At 47.5% G+C, this 26,614-nt stretch overlaps 1 protein-coding gene across 5 annotated transcripts in view; it reads right to left on the bottom strand.

Moving 5' to 3' along the window:
* EPB41 (erythrocyte membrane protein band 4.1) overlaps positions 1-26,614 on the bottom strand; it is a 95,329-nt gene that overhangs the window by 52,423 nt on the left and 16,292 nt on the right. The window contains exon 1 of one of the 5 annotated variants that reach the window (XM_071453294.1): positions 23,670-23,799. The exons of 3 other annotated variants lie outside the window; for them this stretch is intronic. The gene's annotated coding sequence lies outside the window, so the exon portion shown is untranslated. Of the gene's footprint in view, positions 1-7,150; positions 7,169-23,669; positions 23,800-26,614 lie in introns of those variants that run through there. One more of the 5 variants, XM_071453307.1, reaches the window with a different exon arrangement.

Below are 26,614 nucleotides of genomic sequence, written 5' to 3'. Positions count from 1 at the left end.
TTCCCCTTGCATTTAATGCAAACATTTCATATTATTTCTAACACCATGGTAAAATCAGCACAGCATCACAGACCTTCCCTGAATTTGCTTCTGCAGCAACACAAATTTCCTGAGGTTCAGGATTTGGTCTGGGGTTTTTTCACTTGGACTCAGCCCCAACAGCCAGTCTTGGGGATGAGCCACAGGGCTCATTTTAGCATGGTCTCCTGCAGAAGCATTAGACAGAACTACTCTCCACTCACAATCTCCCCTCTGTGAGCTGCTCTGGGTATTTCCAAACCCAGTGGAGTGGCAGAGGCCACTGAAACAGCAGCTTCCAACCTGCACTGAAGAAACTGCTACAAGGCAGAGAGGGTGCCTGAACCCAGATGTGCCCAGATGTGTTTGCGATCACTTTGCAGATGGCAGCATACGTGTGACTTGTCCCTACAGCTCTTACTTCTGCTCCCTTTCCTCCTGCAATCCCTTGCCATAGATGCTGCAGGCCCTGTTAGCAACCCCTGGATCCTACTGCAGAGAACCCCAGCCACCACGTAGCCAACTTCTGCTCTCGTCAGCTCTCTAAGAACTCCTGGAGATGCCACAAGGCAGTGAAGAGGCCAGGGACCCATCTGTTCAGCCAAACACCCATAACCCCAAATCCACTATGCCAACACCAAGGGCAAAGCTCCCAATGCCCCAGCACACACAGAATGAAAGGCATGTTCTGCAAGCCTGTCCCATCACAATCACACACCAGCAGCCAGCTCCCTCAGGCACCAGCTGTTGCAGCAGCCTGCTTTGTTGTTGCTTCCCACTGTGTTTGTTTTGAATAAATACATTTGTACAAATCGTTATCAAAACGCACAACATTGGATGAGCTGCTCTTCAAACCAAAAAGGCAGAACCAAAGCTTTAGAGATGATGTCGGTGGGGAGGGCACAGCTGAGCAGCAGCTCTTACCGGCTGCAGGAAGCCCCAGGGACAGTCCACAAAGGAACATTTCCTCTGGATGTACTTTTCTGTCTTTAAACACCAACAACTTGGAACAAGATTTGTTGACTTGTTTACATTTCAAAGCCGCAGCCATGGACCTTTCCTGGTGCAGGAAGGTGGGTCTGGCTGGCAATGAGCAAACATCTCCTTGTCTTTCCTCCCTCCCCCGAGAACCACGCTGCAGCTCAGCCAGATCCCCTCGGCAGCGCTGGGCGTGCAGAGAAGGAGCCCTATTTTTCTCAATAAACACTTCATAGCAGCCAGCACCAATAATTCACTGGGTACAGCAAACACCTTGCTGCAAGACCCGAGTGCACTGCTCCAATGTGTGGACTCCTGGCCAGCTCCCTCCCTTGGAAGTTTTATGCTCAGAAATTATTTCCCCTACATTCATTATCAAAAGCAGAGATTTGTAAGTAAGTAACACAACTGAGAGTTTGTCCATGGCAAGAGGGTGGAAGAAGATGGTCTTTAGACCTTCCAACCTAAGCCAGTCTGTGATTCTGTGATTATACACAGAAGAAAAGGGCCTTTCCTGCAAGGAGTCAGGTGCCAAATAGTGTTTTGTTTCTAACCCAGGCCACAGCAGAGCAGACACAAAGAGCGAGGTTCCCGCTCCACTGCTCTTCAACCCATCCCTTGGAGAAAGCACTGCCCACAGCCAAACCACAAGCAGGTTTTTATTTAAATTAAATTTTCTTCCCTTGCTATTCCATAAGGCGATTCTGCTGAGCCAGCAGGTGCCTCAGGAGCTCCCTGGATGCTGGAGGAAGATGCTCTGCTATTGTATGAGCACTCAAGCAGTGCTGTTAACCTTCTGCTCTGAACTGCCACATTGTTGTAAATACTTCATTTGGAGGGGCTTTCTTTGGTAGAGGCTGAAGGTTTGATGTCAGACAGCCTGTAAAAGGCAGGCTCTTCACAAGTCTGGCATGGAGAAGGTGTTAAACACTACGGAAATAAGCAAACTACAACAAAACTCAGGTATGATCCCAGAGAGAGATTTCAGAGTAATAATCTAATCAGAAAAGAGTACAAGTATGTATTTATATCTAAGGATTTTTAATCTGAAGAACATCCTCCAGATAAGGCGGCTTTGGCAACTGGAAGCAACCTGAAGAGAAAGATGTTAAATACTTCCACGGCAGAAAACAGGCTGAGTACACCTGCACCATGTGGTGACTTCCCACCCGCAACATCCCACCTCATCTGGACTGGAGCAGCCCCCCCAGGGGTGGACCTGGACCCCCTCAAGAATGTCAGTGCTTTGGTGATGAAGAGGGAGCTCCACAGATCTTCTCTCAAAAGGCATCAGAAACTCTGAACACCAAATGTCAAAGCAAAACAGTGCAGGGGCACCTCCTGAACCTGCTCTACCTGCAAAGACTCTACAGCCCCCTGATACTGGAGCCCCCCAACCTCAGTGCTTATCCTTCTTTCTGGCCAAGGGCACAGCTGTAGGAACACACAATATCTCCCTGGGCTTGGTGTAATTTGTACATACTCATCCCTCTTTCCTGCATTGAAATCCTTGAAACAAAACAAGACTTAAAAGGTGCGCAAGTGCTCACTGCTCACTGTGCTCCCAACATACATGGTTCAATGATAAAATCGTGGAATGCTTTGGGTTAAAGGGACCTTAAACTCATCTCATTCCAACCCCTTGGCACTGGCAGGGACACCTTCGACTAGACCAGGTCGCTTCAAGCCCTGTCCTCCCTGCACTAATTATCTAGTGAGCAGATGATGGTCAAATTCAGTTTCATCCCCACATGGCTCCATGGGTTCTGCTCTTGCAGACATCAGAAGACAAGCCCAATCTAAGCCAAACCATCCTCATTTTCCATGCTGCACAGACACACAGAGACTTATCTAAAAGATTTTAGAGTAGCTCAACACACTGCAACAGCTCCCTGTTGAGAAACCTTCAGTCCTCAAGAGAACGCTAAATCCCTCACTTACGGTGTCTGTGCTCTGGAAGGTTCTCATTAAGTGGTGACACCTGAGTTTCCTGGAAATGACAGTGCTGCTCATTTGGGCTGTTCCATGATGAGTTACAGAGGCTCAATGAAACAGGCAAGTTTAGATATGTCTGTCACCCTCTCCTACCTGTCAGCCCACTTCAGTCTCTTATTTAGGCACCCAGTAAGTTTAGTGATAGTAAACTGAACCTATGCTGAAGGAAGGAAGGGTTAATTAGAAATCAGGAAGAAATTCCTGCCTGTGAGGGTGGTGAGGCCCTGGCACAGGCTGGTCAGAGAAGCTGTGGCTGCCTCTGGATCCCTGGAAGTGTCCAAGGCCAGGTTGGATGGGGCTTGGGACAGTGGAAGGTGCTCCTGCCCATGGCAGGGGGTGGGATGACATGGGCTTTAAGGTTCCTTCCAACTCAAACCAGCCTGTGATGCTGTGAAAAATCTAACTTATCCTTGTTTCCAAGCCTGGAAAAATGATTTATGGCTTATGTCATAACTTACTTAATTCCCAGTGGCTTAGTTTTTCAGAGAAAGAAGAAAAAGGACTGTCCATGGGGAAGGTTCAGTTCTTGGAAACACAAACTGTCTTGCAGAGATGCCTAACACCAGATAACGGGTGGGACAAACTGTCTTGACTTTCCTACGCAAAAATATGTGCCTTCACTGAACACTGCTGCTCCAGCAAGAGCTGGAGATAATGATAAGACAGAAATTTCTGCTAAAAATAGGCAAAAATCAAATAGTTTCAGCAACAGTGTGGTGGGTTTTTTTAAAATGCGTTCCTTCCCATGTCATAATGTGTGTGAAAAGCACATAATTCACCAGGGAAACTACACAGAATGCTGCTTGAAATAGAGAGCACAGCCTGAAAATTCCGTTTTGTCAAGACCTGGTGCACGTGCAACAAAGCTGTGGGTGGGAGAGGAGGAAACTGCAGCTGCCACCAGCACGACTCACTCCACCTGTGTGTGTTATGCATCCTACATGTGATTTTTACTACAGTAAAGAAAACACTGGATAGAGCTTGAAGCAACCTCATCTAGTGGAAGGTGTGGAATGTGATGGACTTTAAGGTCTCTACCAACCCAAACCAGTCTGGGATACTATGACCATAGCAGAGAGCTGTTTGCTTGGGGATTTCAAACAAGGTAAGAAATTCAAATGCAATAAAATAAGCGTCTCTAGAGAAATTCAAACAACTTTAAAATAATCTAAAGACTCAGAACCTTTCAGAATTTATTTAATACATTTCATTAGAGGAATAATTGGTGCTGACATTTTATAAACCCTCTTACAATTAACATGCCTCGTCTTTCTGTGCTGATACTTTGGATCATGAACATAAAGGATGCTGTTGCTCAGCCTGACCTGGAGGGTAACAGGAGACTTCAGGAGCCTCATTGAATGGGGGAAAAATAAACCACCCAACACAACACAGATGGCACATTACAGCTGCCTGGATTTAATTCTCACCAGACCAGCCCTGGTAATCTACAGTATGTCAGCAGCACCGTGCCCCTCTCCCATCTCCTGCTATCGTACAGCTTTCCTATTTAAATGAGGGCAAAAATAGTAGCTCACCATCTGCTGAAAGCAAATCATTTATGTCAAATTGAAGACTGGGCTTATAAAATGACCTGACTAAATGGAGCAGTAAGTGCATTACAACCAAAGGGAGCTGAGAGCTCCTCCTCCGTATCCTCAAAAATCCTCCTGGATGGTACAGAATTCCTTACATGGAAATTCATGGGCTTTGCTCATTGGTGAAGTGCTGAAATTTAAATGAAAACATGTACTTGTCACTGGGGCCTTGTCTACGGCAATGGGTTTGGAAAGGCTGCCCGTGTGGAACCTGTCTGGAAAACTCACTTGGAGCAGTTGGACCCAGAACAGAGACATGGAGAAGGCACGTGCACCAGACTGCCAGCAAAATCAAGCTGCTCATAGACCCTCCCTCCACCCATTGCAACGCACTAGCTGGCTAAGAAGACTAACAAAAGCATCAGTAAAATACAAGTGCTGTTTCCTACTCAGTAGCAAGCAGTAACTCTTGGGCCTCCCTTCCCCTCTGCAGCAGAGGCCAGAGCAGAAACAACATGGTTTGGTCTCAAACACACAGTGCCTGACAGGGCTGCTTCTTCAGAAACAAGTCTCCAAACCCTCCTGGAGGACACAGCAGCTCAGCCTGGCAGGCAGCAGTCACTCCAAAACCATCCTTTGCTGAAAAAGCCAGTATCTGCCCGACCTGGCGGAGAGAGGGAAGGATCCATCCAAGCCCATCCCCACCCTATGAGCAGCTCAGCCCCTGTGTGGTGCAGATAACATCCTGGGGCTGCTCCCTCCACCAGCCTCCCATGGAAACAGGGAGCACAGGCACCCAGCAGGCACCAGAAATCTGTGCAAAGAAAAGCAGCAGGACGGTGCTTACAAAAGCACCATGAGCAAGCCACTCCATCACAGGGAGGCAACGGCAAGGACAGGCTCCGTCCCAGCAGGTCACTCTGTCACAGCCACTCCTGACTCTGCACCGAAGGAATACCCACGGTGGCGATGACAGCACAGCAGAGATGACAATGCCACTGCTGCGAGTGACGATCGCTCTCCCCGCAGCAGCATTCCATCTTGTTAAAGCAACAGTTCAACAGAAATAAGCAATAGCCCTCCATCAGCTGAACAGGAGGATTTTTTCCATGAATTATTCATAAGGTGGTTTTTTTCCCGACTGAACACAGATGTGTTTACTTACACTGTGCCTCATTTACACTCAAGGTTTAACATAACAAGGCTCATATTCTTTCCTTAGTTTCCCAAGAACGTGAGTAAAGCACTTTTTTGCTTTTGTTGCTCTCTCTTTGGTTGCTTCCAAACCAAAGCTATAATTAGAAGCCCCAAGGGCCCTGCACACTCCTTTGATAAAGAGCTGCTTACCAGATAAATACAACCCCTGCACACAGATACACACACACAAACAAACACAGAGGCACCTGCCAGGATGAACCATGGCTGCACCAAGAGCCAGAAGGATGTTTGATGCTAAAACCTCTTAACAGGCTCCATCACTGACTGTCCCAGTTCGCACACCTGGGCTGTTCCTCCCCTGCGTGCCAGGGACATTGCACTTAAGCGCTTCATTTGTTACTTCACGGGTGAATGCAATTTGCATTCACCCAAATGCCTCAAATTATCTGCGGCACCCTGGTACAACACCCCAAATTCATTAAAAATAACCATGATCATGCAGTTATTCAGATGCTATTAGCACACATGAAATGCACAATATGTGAACTATCTGAGGGAACCACTTACAGGAAGGGCTGGGAGAACAAGCACTAGGCTTGTTCTCTGCCGAGCCCTCATGAAAGCTGGCTGAAAAAGCTGGATGAAAACATCCTCAACCCCAGCTTTCAGCTGGGCTTACTGCTTCAAAATTGCCATCAAATATCACAGAATCCTAGAATGGTTTGGGAGGGAAGGGACCCAAAAGCCTATCTTGTTACTCCCCCTGCCATGGGCAGAGACGGCTTCCACTACCCCAGAATGCTCCAAGCCCCATCCAGCCTGGCCTTGGAAATTTTCCAGGGATCCAGGGGCAGCCACAGCTTCTCTGGGCATCCCCATGCTCCCAGCAAAGAATTTCTCCCCACTATCCCACCTAGTCCTGCCCTGAGGTCACTCCTCTTTATTCTCTCACTATCCGCCTGTGTAAAAAAGTCAATCTCCCTCTGTTTTATAAGCCCTTTTAGGCACTGGAAGGGGCTCTTAAGGTCTCCCTGGAGCTTTCTCTTCTCAAGTCCAAATACCCACAACTCCCTCAGCTTGTTAAGGATACTTAAGTTAGTCACTACACTACTCTAAGCTGATTTCAAGACCTTTTCTTCTTACAGCAACACTCCAAACATACTGAATGCAGAGGAAACATCATTCTCCCCCACAAGAGCCTGCAGTGAAAGAAATTCCCAGGACACGGTGCCTAACCCAGTGGTGTCTGGGTCTGCCCAGGGGTGCAGCAATGTAGTTTTGTGCTGTTTCAATGAGTTTTAAGAAGTTGTACCAGCTGCCAGGCTGAGTTGATTTACCTGGTTTGCCCTCACATGCTCACTGCTACCATCGAGCAGTGAAACAAGGGCTGCAAGGTAACTAAAACTACCATTACAGTAATTATCAGCCTGAACATTGCACTTTTAAAGATTAATGACCCTTACCTAGGAGTGCAGGAAGGCACTGGCCAGCTGCAGATTATTTACTAAATTCCTCAATTCTTAGTTTTCTGGCCAAGCCGCAGCCACTTACACCTGCAGAGCAACACAAGGGATGAAGAAGCTGGAGATCTCCTCAGCATCCACCAGCACAGAACAAGCCAGATCCAGCACAGACACGGATGCCAGCTGTGGTGACACAATTGGGACAGCAAAAGCTCCAAGGAGCCCAAGGGAATGAGTCAGTGAGCAGGGGGGCTGTGAAACCGCATTTCGCTGGGTGGGTACAAACACCGCAGGTATCAGCACGCAGCAGCCTGTGCTGCTCCTGAGCAGGGGGAAGGTTTTGTTTCAGGAAGACTCACCCTTTTCTGAAGTTTCCTCTTCTTTCAAGGCTCAGTATCACATGCAACAGCACAGAGAAGGAGAAGAAATCCATTCCCACCACAAACCTTGAGCTGTAAACTCCCAGTATCACAGAAAGAACCCAACCTTCAACAACTTGAAAACTCACAAGATCAGGAAGCTTGGTTTTAGAGCTCACTAAGAGCTAATTGAGGACCCCCATCAAAAGCAGCAGCAAAAGCCCACTCCAAGCTGGCTGCAGCTCCCCAAGGCACATAGCAATGAGGAATGCAAACTGGGATGCTGCTGACCTTGCCTTAAGACTGGGAACAGCAACGTATCTTCTGCGGGCACCATGCACAGGAGAGAGTTGAGGAGACACGGAGACACCTCCTCCAGAAAGCTGCCCTCTTTTTTTTTTCTCCTTTTTAAAAAAATATTGCAGGTGATAGTTAAACTCTGCACCACTCCCAGGGGAAAAACACACGGGGACGATCCTACTGCACATCTGCAGACTCCTCTCTATGCCCAAGAAGAGCAGGCAAAGATCCAAATCCCGGGTGTAACCATGTTCCCAACAGACCAGGTCCACAGGCAACAGGCAAATAACCAGTCACTGAGCTGTTCCCCCAAACACTCAGAGCCAGGAATCAGAAGCTGTTTGTAAAGCCTCAAGGTACTGACTCCGTTTGATTGGACTAGCTCCAGTGCCACCCTGGAGCCAGAAGGATGGTGCCCCAATGAATGCAGCACCAGAAGAGCACTGCATGTCCCAGGAACATGCTCGGACACTTCACGCCACCTCCATAGGGATGGTTTTCCTCCCAGCTTTCTGCTCAAGATGCTCAGTGACCACAAAGTCACCCATGACCCTTCAGTGGCTCCACAAGCCAGGCAGCAAAAGAGAAGATGGTTCCTGGAAAATCACAGCAGGTTTTGTAACACCTCCCACACAGATGTTCTCCAGAATCCCTCCAGGGATCCTGCACCACAGGGCAGGCAATGCCCACCCTGAGTAAAAAAAAAACAATGGGATATCAGTGCTTGGATTAATGAGACATCCTTGTTGGCAGTCCCCATCCCATAATAAAGTCAATCTCCTCTTAGCAAGGCTGGGGAGAAGCCCTCAGTGAGCACAGCTTCCTAATATTTCCATTGCACAATGTTCTTCATCCTCTATTGGCACAATTTGGCTTGCAAAAAGCACCTCACAGATGCCTGGAGGTTCTGCCCTGTGTCCTCACACACATCCCACAGCACCATCCAGAAAAGCCAAAGAGTTGGGGATGGGTACCAAGATGGTAGGAGACACCAGGACACCAAACTAACATGGGGTGACACAACTGTCAGCTTCCCAAGGCTGCACCCCAGCATGGCTGGCAGGGATGAAAATCCTCCCATCCCCACCAGAAACAGGAACCAAACAGAAAGGGAGTGTGAAGCAGCAATTAAATACCACCATGTACAGTCAGCAGTCAGTTATGGCATGTAGCAGAGCAGCTAAGTCCTGTCACCTCCCAGAGCTGCCCCTTTTGAGAGCACAGGGACTGCAGCAGAACTCCTCTCACCTCACCAAGATTTGGCCTCTGGCTGTTTCCACCAGTCTGTTTTTTCCATCCAGCAGTGGAATCAGGCAGCTTTAGTTTTTAATCCCCTTAATTAGGGGTGTGCAGCAGTCTTCATTCCTTAATTACATTCATTGACACATCTGATGCAACACATTTACAAACAACCATTTTCACTGAAGGTGGCTTTGAATCAAAATTGCTGTTGAATTCCCACACTGGCTGTGCAGTGTCACCAACGGGGAAAAGACACAACATGGTGTTCTGGATGCTTTAACAAGACACACAGTTTGGAAATGCTATTTTCATTAAATAGTCACCTCTTTCTTTGGCAGAGCAGATAAACCACTGGCAGTCTGAGGTTTTGGAATGGGAGCGCAGCTCTCAGAAGTTTACAGCAAAAAAGTGACCATTTCAAGCAATCCTCTCCAATACTGACCCACAGGATGGAGGGACAGCATTTCAGTACCTATCCTGATGATTTTGGTCCATCACCATTCAGTAGCTCAGTTAAAGGCAGACAATGGGGATGCTCCATTTCAGCAGCTCAGCTGTCAGGAATCCCTTTGATCCTTTGGGACAGCAAACACTCAGTGAGCACTTTATCACCCCCACTTCTGCTGCAGAATGAAAATAATGACGCTGACACCTTCTGCCTGCCCGCAGAGCCATGGCAGCATTATCCCACAGGGAGCCTGTGCTCACTCCTGTTTTGAATTACTGCCCCAGATCCCATCCTGATGCATTAATGGCTCACCAGGGCACAGCAGCTGAGCTCCAGGCAGCAGCCTGGCCTATAAGCAGTAGGAAACAGTGAACAGGATATAAACACCACCGTGGGGGAAAAGGAAAGCACCGATTTAAAGAATAGGATGAATGATAAGATGGTATTGTGAGGGTTTTTTCACCACTGGAGACCCAAGTAAGGATCCATGCTGGTTCTGGCAGCACAGTCTGCTCAGCTCCAGCATCAGCCAGAGTTGCTGCAATTATTTGCATGGAGGAAATGTACACAAGCATTGCTTTCTTCAGACTACAGAAAGGAAAAGGAAGTTGTGTTCACCCTCAATACAGCAGGGAGGGGCCAGAAATACACTTTGCACCCACATTCAGGGGCTGTTTGCTCATATTTTTGGTTGCCACCCTCCTTTCTGTGCTGGATAGGTTGGTGTGAAGGCTGGTCGTGGTTTGTGACTTCACTGAACAAACACCAGCACGGCCATGCTCTACTGGCTCTCAAGAGGTATTTTCCACCTCCTCAACGCCCACCTTTGCCTCCCAGAACACCACAGCAGGGTTAGTGCTGAGTACCACAGCGGTGCTCTTGGATGGCCCTTGTGTTTCTGAACAAAACACCACAGTACCTTCTCCAGCCACGCTTAATCCTGCTGATCCAAACACTGCTCCACCCAGAAGCTCCATGGACAACATGCACTAAAAGGATCTCTCCTACCTTCCTGTCTGGCTGTACCAGACCTGCTCTTTCTTCCATCACCCCTGCTCTTTCTTCCACCACCCCCTGATTCCCTCCAACCTTCCCCCCACTTCCCAGGGGCTGTCCAGGATGCCTTTCCTCACCTACTCACACTTTTCTCCCCAGTCCTCTCCCTTTTATACTGTTAATACAGGATATTTTATACTGTTAATACACACAACACTGAGAGAAGTTTAACACCCATGAGGGCATTAAAGGGCGTGTGGTTATGAAGTCAGGTGGGCATGTGCACTGGGGAAGCTGGGGCAGCACTTGGAAGCTGTAAAACAGCTTTCTCCACTCCCACCAGTGCCAACGCAACCCGTCATGGCACAGCCAGGACAGTGCTGGCCACCAACCAGCTGAGAAGACAACAATAAACAGCTTCCAACTGTTTTAACATTGCAATATTTTAAAATAAATGAAGAGCCAATAAAGACAAAATATATTCTTTGGTAGGGATAATGCATATGCAGGAAACAGCAGCTGGTTTAAATTTCTCCCTAATAAAATAAATTAGGGAGAATTGTACATGGGGGTAGTGGTGCTTTTTGGATAAGCTACTGGCCTTATATACACAATTTAGCATCCCATTCATACTTATTTTATGAGTTAGGTTTCAAAATAATCCTTATTCTATTCAAAGTGTGTGCTTGTGTGCATACACACAAACCCCCGACAATATAATGGTGGTAGGAACAACCACATGGGGTTTTTTTTGAAGAAGCTTTGCTTATTTTTCCCTTCTTTATATTTAAATCCTTGTTGTGCAATTGCTTCATGCACAGAGGAAGCCACACTGAGCCCAAGAGTGCTTCATCCAGCTGAAAGCTCCACAAACTCACAGGGACTCAGCGTAGCTCAGGTATTTATCAAGTATCAAAAGCAACAGCAAATTAAGACTAAGCCATATTATTCTCAGTATTTTCCAAAATACTGAGATCCAAAATCAATTGGTCTTGCCCAGTACTGAGGAATAAATGGAGAGCCTCAGCTAAAATTATGCTGCTAAAGGGCTGCAAATCCCACAGTCACAATTCCAGACAAGTGAGCCACTCTTTTCAATGTGCTGCTGACAGCAGGAGCCACACAACAATATTGCTGAAATCCACATTCATGCAGCACAAGGGAATAAAATGCCACACAGATCCTCTTTTCTGCAGGCTCTGGTGATACCATTGTTCGGGTTAAAACTGCCATGAGAAGACCCTTCAAATGAGGCCAGGGTGAAAGAGTGGAGAGAGCAAAAAGCATCAGTGAGCTCACCCAGGTGCCCCAGCCAAACCCACTCTTTGGTCCTCCAATAAATATATTCTTAAACACCTCCTTTGCACTTCCTTCAAGTTCCCTTTCTATACACACAATCTGAAGGTAAATAGTCACCCGTTCCCCTCTGAGATAAAAACAATGAACATACAAATGAGGTCTGAGCAGGTTGAGCTAGCTGGGAGGCACCTCCTTGCCAGTATAAGCTGTCAGCAGGGCAATGCAGAAAATAAAAGCAGACTAATGAGAGCCCTTGCAGTGGCAAGAAGTGTAGTTTAAGAGTAAACAGCAAAAACGAGACGGAAACAAATGCAATGAGCTGGTCTCTGGTTAGGACACCGGTGCACAGCCTGAGCTCACTCCAGCTCCCCAGCTAAACAAGCTGCAAAAGCTCTTTAGAAGTGAACTAGAACTCCAAAACACGAACATTTCATTCTCTTATTCCTAAGCATGGGAGATGTTTAAAAAGTATCTGCCTTACCAGGCTGTGTTCCCCGTTCAGCAACAAGGGAAGGAGAAGAGGACCTGCCCTGCCCTGCTCTGCAGGCTTTGGTTGACTGCCTGGGCTTCAAAGCGCCTGCGCTGAGCACGGACCTCACTGGCGTCACCGCCATGTGGATTTGCTGTTTCCCAGGTGTTTTACTTGCTGACATTACAACTGCAAGCCTGTTTGTTTTATTAAATTGTACTCCTACTCTTAAGCTACCATCCAATTACTGCTCCCAATTACTCGGCTCTTAAGAGCCAACATTAATTACAGAGTACCCTGTGAACAAGGCTGCTGTCTGCTTTACTGCACAGGGCTGAAGCATCCAGGACCAGTCTCTCCTCTGGGAGAAGAAAGAGAGATTCCTCCAGTGGTAGACTAACAGTCCTGAGCATGAAGGCCAGGTTTGGTGAAACAGACCATGAACATCACAGCCACAATGCCCAGATTTCAGCAGCCCTTTGGATCCCTCAAGTATCCACAGCAATAAATATCTGTTTTTCCCTATGGGATTCAACAAAACACCAGCTCAAGCCTGGGGATGTTAACCTAGAAATCTCTGGAATTAAAGGCACGCACCAGCAACAGCAGCCAGTGCTGTATAAATGCCCATGAGTTTTAAGCACCTTGGCAAAGCACTCAAAACCAGGAGGATGAGGAACCCAAACTCTATGGGAGAAATGCCTGTGTACCGTGGCCCTTCAAGCACAGGTAACTTTATAGCAAGAACTGTGCTGTTCAAGCATTAATAACAGCCCAGTGAGGTTAAGACCCAAAACAGCTCCCTGTGCAGAGCCTAGGGACACAGGAGTACAGCGTGAGCCTTCAGGAAGAGCACAGAATGCCCGTTTGCCTTCACACAGTGGCCTCTGCAGACAGCAGCATAACAAGCTATTGTGCAACTCACATTGCTCAGATTTAATAATCCCGTAAATTCTGGCCTCTTTTTTAGCTTTCTACAAATAGATCTTTATTGCACAATTCACTGCCACTTGCATGAAACAGTGATATGCCAGAAGGAAACAGCACTTTGCCATGATTATCTACTTATTTTTAATATTAGATTTTTTTTCTCAAAAATGTGTTTCCCTTTGCATGGCACAGTGCACTTTCAAAGTGTTTCACCAACAGCACTGCAGAACTCAGTCTTGACAACAGCAGGGAAGATCAGTGCTAGACATCCAAATACAAGAGGAAAGATAAAAAGGAGAGTAATTCTTCTCTGTGCTTCACTTCTGCTCCCAGACCTTGCCAAGCACAGCTTTAGAGAAAAATCCATGTTGTAGCACTGGGATGGGGAACACCATGGTGGCTTGAACTGCTCACACCAGGGACATGCCTGCCCTGGGGCCACAGGGAACACGTCCCACATCTGGGACAGCATCAGTCTAGTACTGTGGTGCAGGAGAACCTGCCTCTGTAACCCACAACATATTTCATATTAAGAGCAGTAATTAAATCAATTAGTGGTCACCCAGCAAGCTGCTACTTTACAGAAGTTCATTTTAAGCAGCAAAACCAACTTCCAGCACAGCTTAAAATAAGAAGGTGCCACATAATCATACAAATGCTCATGCCATTGGGAAATCAAGAATGGCTGCATAGGCTTCTGCTGCAGGTGGCTTACACCAAACACTTCATTAGTACCAGATGGGTGGATCTCAGATTCTAAATGAAACATACACATCCCCATTTACAGTGATTCAACCCAAAAAAGCGAGTCCTCCAACTAAAATGCAAGTGCCACATCCATTTTTCTCCACAGTAAGAGCAGATCACATATATGATCACTGCAAAAGTCAGAAGGGACTGTGCTGGATATCACACTAGCTAATTACTTGTGTGACGAATTATCAACTTAAAAATCAAGTATCCGCTTAGCTCCAAGCTGAATTTTTTTCCATTTTCCATTTTTTTCAGATTAAAAAAAAATATAATTCACTGCTTTGAGCAGCAAAGACACTTTTTTTTTTAAACACAGCAACAAATTTCAAGCCTATTTCTCAAAGCACATCAAAAGAGCTCATCACTGGCAATACCAAGAGGTCTGGATCTTTTCGTGTCTGGGAATCAACTCTTAAAATTAAGTTTTCACAATGCCTGTTTTCTTGTTTTTGAGAAACTTGCCCCATCCTGAGCTTTAGTGACTCATCCCCAGACATCTCTGACTTGTAGCACCTGAACTGACTGCACCCATGAAATACCTTGTGACTAGGCAAAACCACAGCCCATAGGTGGGAAAGCAGGGCAAGGAGATTAACTCGGAAAAACAGACAAAAACTGCACGTTCCCCAGTCACTGTTTCTTCTGGAGATGTGGAATTGAGCAACTGCTAGTCTTGGCTGACCTAGGCATGTTGAGATGATGGTCAATCTCATGAGGTGCAGCCGGCTGCGTGTCCTACTTCCCTAAATCCCAAACACTCTTGCTCCAATAGCAAAGCTCTGACAATCCTTTACAACAGAGAGGCTTGTTCTTTTCTCTCTCCCCTTGCTTTTTGTTTTAAAGAAATGTCTCAAAATATTTTCTATGGGAGTGTTTCTGATGTTCTGTCGTCCCCCCCCTCCCCCCCAGAAAATTTATTAGGACTAGTGTTTTAGTGAAAGAACAATGTTCTTCATCAATCCTATATTGTTTTTCTAGAGGCTAAGCTGAAGTGCTATGAAAGTTACAATTAATCAAACCTCAGTTTCAGTGTAACTCATCACTCCCTGTTCAGCCAGAGTCAGAAGTTTCAGAAGGTTAACCTGTTTCCAAAACAAGCAGAATCTATCAACAAATTTTCAGCTGATTTTGTAGTTAATACTTCAAAAGGGCAGAGTTGTTTCCTTATATTTTGTTTTCAAAGGCCAGGCAGGAGGGGGTACCTCTGCACAGCAAAACCAGAGCTGAGCGCTTTTTGCAGCTGCTCCTACCACAGGAGTGCTTTACAACTGTTTGTGCTGAGAAATCATGAGAAATGGTTAACGTACAACCACTTCCCCCAGCAAACAGAGCCAACCCTGTAACCAGGTTAGCACCCACTGAGACACTAATGAGCTCCGTGCACACCTTCCAACCTCCTGAACCCGTGTGTGATGGAGCTGCAGGCACAGGGCGCTGGCACCTCTCCTTCACCTGTGTCTGCAGAGAACCTTATCACTGGCACAGATGCAGCTGTGCATCTACCTCAAAAAAAAGGAGAAAAAAGTTTAATTCCACTGTATTTGCATATGCTGTGTATAATATAATGTATTTGATTGCCAGCCTTTGCTGTGATTAGCACTGTGCAGGTCAAACCCACCAGTGTAATAATCAAGCAATGCTCATGCTGTAAAGTCCAGCTCAATTATAAAAAAAATAAACCTGCAAGAAAAGCATCACATTGAAATACCAAATTTCTCTGTAATTGCAAGCCTCCTTGCTTTGTGAATTCATCCCTCATGTCCATTATCTACTCCCATTCCTGCCTCAGGAGGCACACAGGCAAGTAACACTAATAGATTCCGTTTCCCCGAGTGCTCCCTCTCGATTCATCATGCAACAGGGACTCTTTTTTTAATAAGCCACATGTCTGCAAAAGGAATATCGCCATACGTCATCATCAGGATAGATTAAGAGAGTCAATCATCATTTTTAAATAAGACAAGAGCAGCAGCTGCAAAACATGAAGTCACTAACACTGTCTGTGCCACTGCTGGTTTCCCCACAGGCATCCAGTAGGTAGGAGGAAGAGCACCTGAACCAAGAAGAGGGATGCTTTCTGCATTGGTAACCCAAAACTGAGGGGATGGGAGACATCAGCTACTCAAAGCATCTTGCTTCAGAACAAAACAAAGTGAAAAAACTTGCTTCAGTGTGTAAACAGAGGAAAAAAAGGTCATTTTTTGAGACGAACTTGCTTGGACACGACAAGTCCCTTGGGTTCTTGTTATCAAGGGAGTGAAGCATCCCTAACTTCACTGAAGAGATGGGCAGGGAAGGGGTCCTGCTCCGGGATGGGCACAACAGCTGCTCTGACCTCATCAACCAACCCCAGCTTTATTCCACTATTTCCGGGAGGAGCGAAGGAAAGAGCAGAGATGGGTGGGAACAAACAAACTGATACTGCTACCACCCATAAACAAAGGAAGTGTTTTTTGAAGGCAGCACCTAGACAGACCTGATGGAAGTAACAGAAGCAGCAGTTACAACGACAACAAACCCCTCCAGAAGTCTGAAGAAACTACAGCACTCACTAGAAGCAGTGCCAGAGGAATTCAGCACGTGGCAATTTCCCCCCAGTATCACCAGCATGCCCTTCCCACGTTGATGCAGTTGCTCCCACTGCAGATAAACCACATTCCCAAGGTCATCCTGACAATATTACATTTTTCAGAAAGCCCTGAAGAATGAAGCCAGCTCATGTGTGTGAGTCAGCAAACTCACACATCTGCAAGACCCCTCTTCCATCCTGTTTAAACACCTGGGGGAGCCTGGCTGCACACGAAAATCCATGGAAAAGCAATATATATGTACCCTACATTCTTCCTCTTCCAAAACAATTTCTCTTGCTAGTTGGTCCCCCTCTTCGAGAAAGTGTGGGGGTCCTTAAACCCTTTTGACTAGAAACATTTATGAACAGCTGAAAACTCGCATTTTCTCTGCAACTGAACTCTTCTCCAGGCCCCAAAAGCTTCCAGCTTTTCCTCTGAAAAGGAGAAAAAGTGATGAAAGTTATTCCCGCAGCTGGACCAGGCAGCCCACACTGAGTTTATCTTGTTGCTACTTCATGTGCGTATTCACCAAGACTCTCATGAGCTTCTCACCACACACACTCGGCTTTCAAGTTGGCAGTTGGAGATAAAAAAGCAGCGATATCAGCATCAGCCACCAGCACCAATCCCAGGAGGAATGGAGTGACATGGGAGCAGCGCTGGTACTTCCCAGGAGGAGGGATGCAGGGACACCAGGGAAGTGCCTGATACTCATCCCACCCGGTTTCCCCTGTTCAAATTGTAATAACGTGCTACCAAGGGTCCTAAAAATGCTGGTTTTTTGCATGGAATGTGACCCCTTCCTCCTACAAGCCATAGGGGTCTGCCTCCTGTCTGTGTCAGGGCATGTTTACATGATAAATGGCCTTTTTACTGCCTCTATATACTTACATGCACTCATGCAGGAGAAAGAGGGATGCTGGATAGGTGACTTCTTTTGACTTCAGACCAACAACCATCCCCACAATTTAAACACACAATTTCCATCTTGCCTGTCAATTCACTGCCAACCAATAGTTGCAAAAGGTATTAAGGCCAGAAAACTTTGGCCTAAAGCTGGATTTCAAGATTTTTTTAGATCAAATGAGCAGCTGAGTTTTCATGGTACATGAAGGACAGGAGGACTCCCTTGTACCAGGAGGATGACACCTCACCACTGCTCTTCTCCAAGGGGCTCCATCCCTGGAGGGTCCCACTGGCTTGTGTCTGACGTGCATGTCAAAGTGACACTGCCAGGATATGTGTCTTTGCCAATAGGACTAATACACTATGCAAACACAGAATCCAGTATTTGAAGGACAGATCAGCAGTTTTTGTTTGGGGATTTAAGAGAGTTTTTTGTCAGTCTGCAAAATGTTACCCTGAGCTGCCCCTGCACTGACTAAAATTTGCATTTTCCCATGAAGCCCCAGGGCATCCTGCTCTCCTCTGGCCCTCATGTTAAGAGGGGAAATCAGGAATATACATTCAGGTGGGATACCAGGAAAAGTTTCTTCCCCCAGAAGCTGGTCAGGCACTGACCAGACTCCCCAGGGAATGGTCAGAGCCCCGAACCTGCCAAGAGCTCCAGGAGCGTTTGGACAATGGATAACCCTCTCAAGGATGCACAGGGTAGGATTGTTGGCGTGTCCTATGCAGGGCCAGGAGTTGGACTTGATGATCCTTGTGGGTCCCTTCCAACTCAGGAGATTCTATGACATTGGCTATAGGGCCCTCTTATACACTGGTTCAGGAACCGGAAGGCAGCATGCAAGGCAGGGCTGCAGGAGCAAAAATATTTGCTGTTTAGGGCAGCTGAAGCTGGACCTGAAAGACTTTTATCCTTCCATGAACCAACCCCTGCCCAAAGACAAACAACTCCTAAAACTCCCCAGGAATGGTTACCAGCTGCATGTTTCTCATTTTCCAAGTGCCTGGCTCAAGGCACTGCAGGCAGCTCACAGAGGCAGAAACCAGGGCTGGAACATGAAACGTTCCATCCAGCTCCATGTCAATGGGATAAAACCAAACCACCCTTCAAGCCATCCTGGAGCATCCACACCATCTCATGAGTGAATTGCAAAGACCAGCTCATGCTTTTGATTCATTTGTACACAGGCATCACAGATGAATTTGGACGGGAATTAGTAATCCTGTCTTTGGAGCAGAGTTTGAATAACAGGGAATAAATAGAGCCTGGAGCCCTGGACACAATGGGATGAGACTGTCCCCACTTATACCCTGCTCGCTCTCATATTCAGTGATACTCAGGCCCTAGGGGTGAAAAGTCCATACGGAATCACACTCCAAGGCCACACCAGCACGGGAAGGTGAGGAGATGCTGTGGGACCAGCAGCAGCGTGCCCCATCTTCCACCTCCAAGGGTCTGGCTCTGCAATTCTACTATAAAGCCACGTGAGCAGCTTAGTTATTTATTTAACTAAAAGCTTTTAATTATCTCTCTCACACACACATATTCCATGGGGTGGGGAAGGAGCGGAATAATCAGCCTACAACCAGTGACCGGAGAGTTCAAAGGAATTGTGGTTTTCATAGAAACAGCTAACCAGCCCAATTCTTCTTCCACTGTTGCAAAGCGTACTCCCATCCCCAGGCTCCAGCCACGGTGTGTTTTGCTGTGGTTTACATCTCAGGCTGAGCTGATCCTGTAAGGAGGACTCAATTTTGACAGAGCAAAGGATCCTCCACAGGTCTGGGCTCCAGGTTTCCTGATGCAGCCACAGAGGGTTATTCCACTGTGTGACCCAGTCTGAAAGCCAGGCTGACATCCCATGGCACTCGCCCTCACCAGCAGATGGACTGGGCTGCTCCCCAAAAATACACATGGGGGAGGGAAGCACCCAACACTGTGGCCATGGCCATGCAACCAGGCAGCCATGGAGCTCTCCCACCACCTGCAAGACGAAACACTCCCCTGAGCTTCCCATCTTCCTACATCTTTTAGGCTCTGCACCGAGATCAGGGAGATACAAAATTCTCAGTCTCCTCCAAAAGCACCAGAGTTCAAGTGCTGTAAGACTTTATGAATTATAAATTATAAACCACTGCTATCAACATTTGCTCTGAGCACAGCAGCTAAAGCAAGCTGGCATGGGAATTTGTTTAAAAATCCCAGATCCAAAATGGAGCAGGGTCTGGAGGAGCATGGCCTGGAAGAGTACGATTGCTTGAACATAGCCCCGAAGCCCACATAATTTCCCTCTCTGTGGAACTGCTTCATTTAAAAAAGAAAGAAGAGAGAGAGAGAAAGATTTAGTCCATCTAAATGATCTACTTGGACAAATTAAAAGCACTGGCTTTTAATACACAATGTGAGCAGCATTATACAAGCAAAAATTCACATAAACAGAAAACAAGTGTAAACAACCAACTGAATGTAAAGAAACTAATAATATTAATCTGGATTAAGTACAAGCCATAAACATTCCTACGTAATCCATCCGATGGACAAAGATAAATCCCTGCTCTGCCGCATCTACAGTTCTTTGCAACTTAAGAAACCACAATACTGATCAAAACAGTAGTAGATTAGAAATACAAAGGGAAATCTTTACACATCGTTGCCTGCTTAGCCTACACGAGATTACAACAATAAACCAAGCACCAAGAAAGAATAATCATTGCAAAAGATCCCCAAGCCCAGACTGCAATTTCTAGTCCTGATGCAAAGGTTTATATTGAACTTCCCAGAGAAATACACAGCAGCAGGAAACACAGCTCCAAGCCTGAACAACCTGAGTATCTGATATTCCTTAACGCTCTAGGAAAACTGCACAGAAGTTAGAGGGAAGCCAACAGACCTGCAGTAGAGCTCAAAAGTACAAAGTAAAGTTTATGATGGGAAATTATTTGCATTCATAGGGCCACTGCAGAGACCCTCACACTGTCCTATTAAAGCCCTTAGATTCATCACAGCTTCCCAGGAGTGTAAAAGCAGCTCCAGCAAGTTCAGATTCTGACCCAGTGTGGCACACAGTACAGCTCAGCTCTACCTCTCCACCACAGCCCCACCCACACATTCCTCCACCCAAAGAGGGGTGGGAAGCTCCCACTACGAACAGGGACCTCTGGCCTGGATAGGTGGGGAGAGCCCAGAGCTTTCCCACCTGGCATGGACACAAGATCTCTGAGCACCACCGATTTCCAGGGCTTTTTCCAATAAATAGGTGAAATATGGGAGTAAGGGGCTGAAGAAAAATCCATCTGCAGTGACACAGGTACTGTCACGGTTCCCCCAAATGAAGAGGCTCTCAGCACATGCCCCTCATTTGGGAATACAAGAAAAGATATCTGAGAAAAAATTCCTAGTCAGATGCTGTGGATACTCAGGAACATCCAAGGATGAAGAGCCTGAGGTTCACCTGCTGACCCCAAAAATCCAGGATTCCTTTGAGATGCCAAGTAACTGCTGGTGAAAACCTAGTACAGAGCCACTGCCTTCCATCAGCAACCCTTCTGTATACACAACTTTATTCCAGCATGTTACATGCCACATTCACAACACCATTATCATCATCATTCACCTATCAATGTATCAAAGCACATGGAGCATCCCAACATCCCTGCAAGCTATCCTGGCAGAGCAGCACTTTGATCTCTAATAAATGAATTTGTGGAGGTGGCTGCTCCCTAGATAAACCACATCCTTGCCAGCCTATGTTCCATTCATTCAAATATCTGCTCAACAAGGAGTAATTGGGGCAGTAGGAGAGACATTGTTTTACCACTTTCCAATGAAAAACACCGTGGCTGCTCATGCAGAGCACATAGGCACTTGGCAGGAAGATACTGGAGCCAGGAGATGTAGGTTTGGAGTATCCTTGCCTGAAGCATTTATAGGCCTCAGGAACATACAATGTTTGGAAACAGGCCAAGAGGAGTCCTTACTCTTCAGGATTACTGCTTTCCCATGAAATGCTTTGCTTTTTATAAGATTATTTGTTTTAACTTGCAATTGTGAGATCAGACGAAAACACAGGTAATTCCTGTTCTTGTCATCTAAACTGATACAGGAAATAATGAATGTGTTTATATTAGGAAAAATCATCCTTCTCTATGTTTCATAAGGCTCTAATTGAGTTTTCAAGGTAAGGAGCACGCACTATGTTTATCCTGATATTTATCTTCCACAGCAGATTATGTTTGTCCATGGGAATCCTAGAAAATCCTTGCCTTCTTTATTAAGGCCATGGCAGCAGAGATATGCACTGCCTTTTAAATCCCACCCAATGCTCAAAATTGCCCTAGAAGTGCAAATGAAGATGCAAGATGATGTAAAATATAAACATCAAGAGTATCAGTATCACTGACATGCGACACACAACCCTTACCAGTCACCACAATGCTGCAGGAAAAACTTAAATTCATCAAAGATATTGCTGGATCAGCCATTAAAAAAGAAAAACAACCTACTTTGGATCTCCACAAAGCAACCTCTGAAGCAAAGGGAGCAGATCCTGGGGCAGTGACACAAGAGTTAGCTAACTGTGAAAGGAATTGCACTCCACCGCATCACAGCAGCAGCAGCAGCCAGGGCAGAGCCCCTCTGCATCCCTCATCCAGACCCAGCATACTCTCTGCCCCATGAGATCTTACAGGCATTATTTTTACATATCTCAACTGTGAATAAGAATCACTAATTCAAAGACCATCCCTCCAGATCCAGCAAACTAAGGCAAGAAAATCCAGCGTATTTGAAAAGCCTTCAAATCCTAAATGGAAAGAGCAAGGAAAGGCAAAAAGGGATTTGTGGTACTGTTCAAATATTAGATTTTCGTGGAATAGTTTGCAATGGAAGGGACCTATTTTGCTTCGCTTGTCCAGTATCTTAATTAAATTAACACACAGAATTATAACTGAACCAGCATAGCACCAACCCCAGAATTTGGACAATCTCTAAGAAATTTTCTCTTCACCATGCAATCATGCAATTCTTGAATTATCATTTACACAGCCACAGAGGGAAAAGCTGACAGACCCTGCCCAAAACCAGCTTCCTCAAACCAGTGCACCAAGGGTGAACTAGTTCCTTTTCCCCAAAAGACAAGGAAGTGAGGACTTGGAACACTTGCAGCTGCAGGACTCAGAGGTGTTTGAGGTGGATTTTAACTCGTTCCAGACATTCTGGAGTAATTTTCATCACAAACGGTGCCTCGCTGGAGATAGGAAATAAAAATACATCTTGGTGGAAAACCCAGTAAGAGCATCACTTCCCAGTGGTCCAAGGTGTTTTCTTGAGCTAGAATTCAGGGCAAAGCAGGATCCAGGGACAGGAAAGAGCCCTTGCCTGACTCATATCAGACCACAGCATCCACATTTGTCCCATGGGTGGGTGAGCAGGCATCGGTCTGTGGAGCCCTAAGCCCTTCCCTGCCATATCTCCCTCCCCCCTCCTGCACAATGGACTCCGGGCAGAGCTGGGGATCCCAGCTCGGCCACGACAGCCCGGGCAACCCCGCCCCAGCATAGGGGGACACTGGGTGCCAGCTCCCCTGAGCTGTGTGTCCCCATCCCGCTATCCCCATTTCCTGCCTCCTGCAAAATCTGTCTCGGGCTGAGCCTCAGCCTTTTGACTTCCAGTACTCCATGTCACACAGCCCCACGGAGCGGCGGCACACGAGCCGCGCACACACACGCTGTGCGCACACAGATGCACTGGATTCGGTCACTGCAAACACACACAGGGCAAACACAGACACGCTGCACACACCCGCACAGTACATACATACACATGGGGCACACTCACCTGATGTGCAGAGACACACAGTGCACGCACACGCACTGCGTATACGTGCAGTGCTCACACCCAGAGCTCACAGCAGTCAAACCACACACCCCGGATACAAACTACACACACGGGGTGCTTGTGCAGACCACGCGTGCACACTCCAACACCCCACGCACACACATCCTTTACACGCGCAAGCACGCCAACCGCACACACTCGCTGTGAAGATGCACCTTGCGCAGATGAGCACACGCACTCACACACCGTGCACAACCACACACGCGCACATACACGTGCCCGCCCGCACAGAGACCGCGGGCTCGCACCGACCCGCCGTGGGCGGACACGGACACACGGACACGGAGCCGCCGCGCAAAGGCCGCGCGCACTCCCCCGCGCCGCGCACCCGCTCCCGCACGCACTTACCCGGCCGCCCCCGCGCGCGGCGCCCGCCGGCCTCCCACCGGCCCCCGCAGAGCCCCCGCCGCGGTGCGGCACCCCGGGGCCGCGCCGTGCCCAGCCAGTCGCTCTGCCTCCGTTGCTCCGCGCCCGCCGCTCCGCGCCCGCAGCCGCCCGCCCGCGGCTCTACCCCCCCCCGCCCCGCCTCCTCCCCCCACAACACTGTAGTAAGTTCTCATTGGCCGAGGGCGAGGGGCGGCCTCGCCAGCGCCGCCTCGCCATTGGCTACAGGGAAACCGCGGCCGGCGGCGCGGGCGGGGGAGCGTGCGCCCCCTGCTGGCTCCCCCCCCATCCCGCTCTCTCCCGTTCCCTCCCGCGGGCCGCCCGGAGGGAGAGCCCGGAGCGCTTTCCTGAGCCCGCCACAACAACAACCCGGGCAGCGAGAGGCTGAAATAACGGGATTACCGCCTGTTCCTGCCACCACCACACCCTCCCCCGCTTAAGTGATGGTGGCGGGGGGGGGCGATAATTTGGCGCCGCACGGCCCCGGTAGGAAGGGGGTAGGAAGGGTCCTGCCCGCCTGTACCGCGGGCGGCAGCGCCGCTCCCCCTCCCTCCGTGACCCAAATTTTAAATACCGTTCGCTGCCTCCCAGAGAAAGTCGTGGCGCAGCTCTGAAGGGAAACCCGGGGTGAAGAAGCAAGGAGGAGTGTATGAAGAAAGGTGGGGGGGGGGGGGGGCGTTGGGGTTTTTTTAATGCTGTTATTATAGTCTTCAATTTTTTGAGCATAAGTCCATTCGGAATCGAACAGGTACTGCCTCAGTCTTGTGGCAAGCCAAAAAAGCGACAATTGAGGCGGTCTGGTCAACAAGAAACGCCCCCAGGAGCCCAGCACAGCCCCACCGAGGGGCCCACTCTGCCCCTGCTCTGGAATCCCGCACCTCCAGCATGGCCTGGATTTCCCTCGCTTACAGCCAAATTAGAATCAGTTATTTTTGTCAAGCAGAGCTGTCGAGCTCTCCCTGCTTTGTACATCAGAGCAAAACATGCTGCCCAGTACCTCTTGAGCACTTCCAAAGGTTACAGCAAAGCTGCTGCCAGCCTGCCCAGATCAGGAACTGAATCCCCCTTGCATATTTGCACAATTCCAAAATACTCCTGGCACTAAGGCATCTCCCTTTGTCTCCCATAGAGAATTAAGGTCTCAGGCACATTATTCTGCTTGGATTAAGAGCAACCGCCCTGCCTCTTCATCAGCAGATAATACCCAAGGCTGATACACCCTGGCTGGGATGGCTCCATCACTGATACTGACCTAGCAAGGGCCACTCACACACTGAGGGCATTTATGCTATATGAAGCTAAAAATACCCAGATTTTTAGAAAAAAATTAACACGCTTCTCACAGCTATTTACGCCTTCTCCTTTATGCGTGTATGACAGTCAGCTCTGCCAAGAAGAACGGAGCAGCTCCCCTGTGTCTCAGTGTGGAGACTACTTGCAATAAGGTCCTTAATTAGAGGGAAGACGGATATTTTTGCCTTAAATCTGGACTACTTGGTGGTTTCCTTGGACTTAGATGAGCACATCTGATTTAAAAAAAGACAGGCTGGCAAAGGTCTGGCAGCTCCAAGTTGCTGCTCCTACATTAACAGGTAGTTCCTTGGAACTACCTGTTAATGTAGGGACAGGTAGTTCCTTTGAAACATGCCCTGTAGGTTTGACTTCAGTCCCCAGTGCAATAAATTAGCACATTTTAATAGCCCAGGCAGTGCATGGAGGAGCGTCAGATGTTCAGTGCTAACCCACCACAACTGCTGCCTTTGCTACCGCTCACCCATGGGTGGGCTTAAAACACTGCCAGAAGAGAAATATCAGTCCAAAGAGCTTTGAGGAGAAAACCATGGAGCAAAGAAACCACAAGATTTGGTTGGCAACAGCTTCTTGCAACTAAGAAAAACAAGCAAACAAACCCACACTGCTTTAAGATTATGTGGAGGAGAGACCAGGGCAACAAAAACTTTGCATCAAAGCAGTGATTTAACACCACACAGTGCATCATCCACTGCGCTCAGATCACCAGATGCTCCCCAACTCCATCTGTCAGCAGCTGAGAACAGAGAGCAGCAGCTCCAGCATTCTGTATTCCCAGGTGAAGCATTTATCCACAGGGAGCACTAATGCAAGCTGCCAACGTGCTTGTGCATGAGGGCAATGGATGCTGTCACCTCTTCAGACCCCAAACAAATGGCTGAGTTTGATTGGCTAAAAAGCTAAAGGAAGACACTAAAAAGTTGAATTATCAAATACAAAAAGAGGCACTTTTTCTATGCCATGAGAGCCTGAAAAACATTCTTCTGGGGCAAGGGGATCTAAGCCTTCATAAAGCAACTTTTTATAGGGAGCAGAAAATATGTGGGAAAAAAAGGGAAAAAGAAACCCAAAACCACCACTCTCATGGAAATAAACCCATCACCACCACACTTCTGCTGGAAGCCACTGGCTTAGCTTCTAACCTTTTCCTCCCTACATAGCCCCAAACTGACCTCTGAAATCCCATAGGAAGTAATGGAAATTTCTTAAATTCTTCACTATAAGAACAGTTTTCCCTGTGCCAAGCCTGGATTGAAACTATTTAAAGAACTCTCCTGGTTACAGCTGGTTAAAGTAACTTTATGGGAGTTATTTAGAGACTGAGAATTATTTTATTAAGTCCGGATTTCTTGGTATTTGCCTGGTGGATATAGGAATAAGGACAGGAATTATATTCATTTTAGGCATGCGTTTGGGGTCGCTAAGGCAGAGGTTGTTCCTCACAAAGTGAAAGGCCACTGGGAGTGCTCAGATCCTGATGGATTGGTGTAAACCAACTGGGTCATGGAGGACAATGCCAAACCCTGCCCTCTGCCTGGGTAATGTGCAGGCACTTGCAAGCAGCTCAGTAGGACACACTGCAGCCGAGGGCGAGGGGT

Source organism: Agelaius tricolor, unplaced genomic scaffold, assembly GCF_023055355.1.
Source record: "Agelaius tricolor isolate 1412-34295 unplaced genomic scaffold, bAgeTri1.0.p SCAF_36, whole genome shotgun sequence".
NCBI classification, from domain to species: Eukaryota; Metazoa; Chordata; class Aves; order Passeriformes; family Icteridae; genus Agelaius; species Agelaius tricolor.
This window is presented reverse-complemented; position numbering and strand designations above follow the sequence as displayed.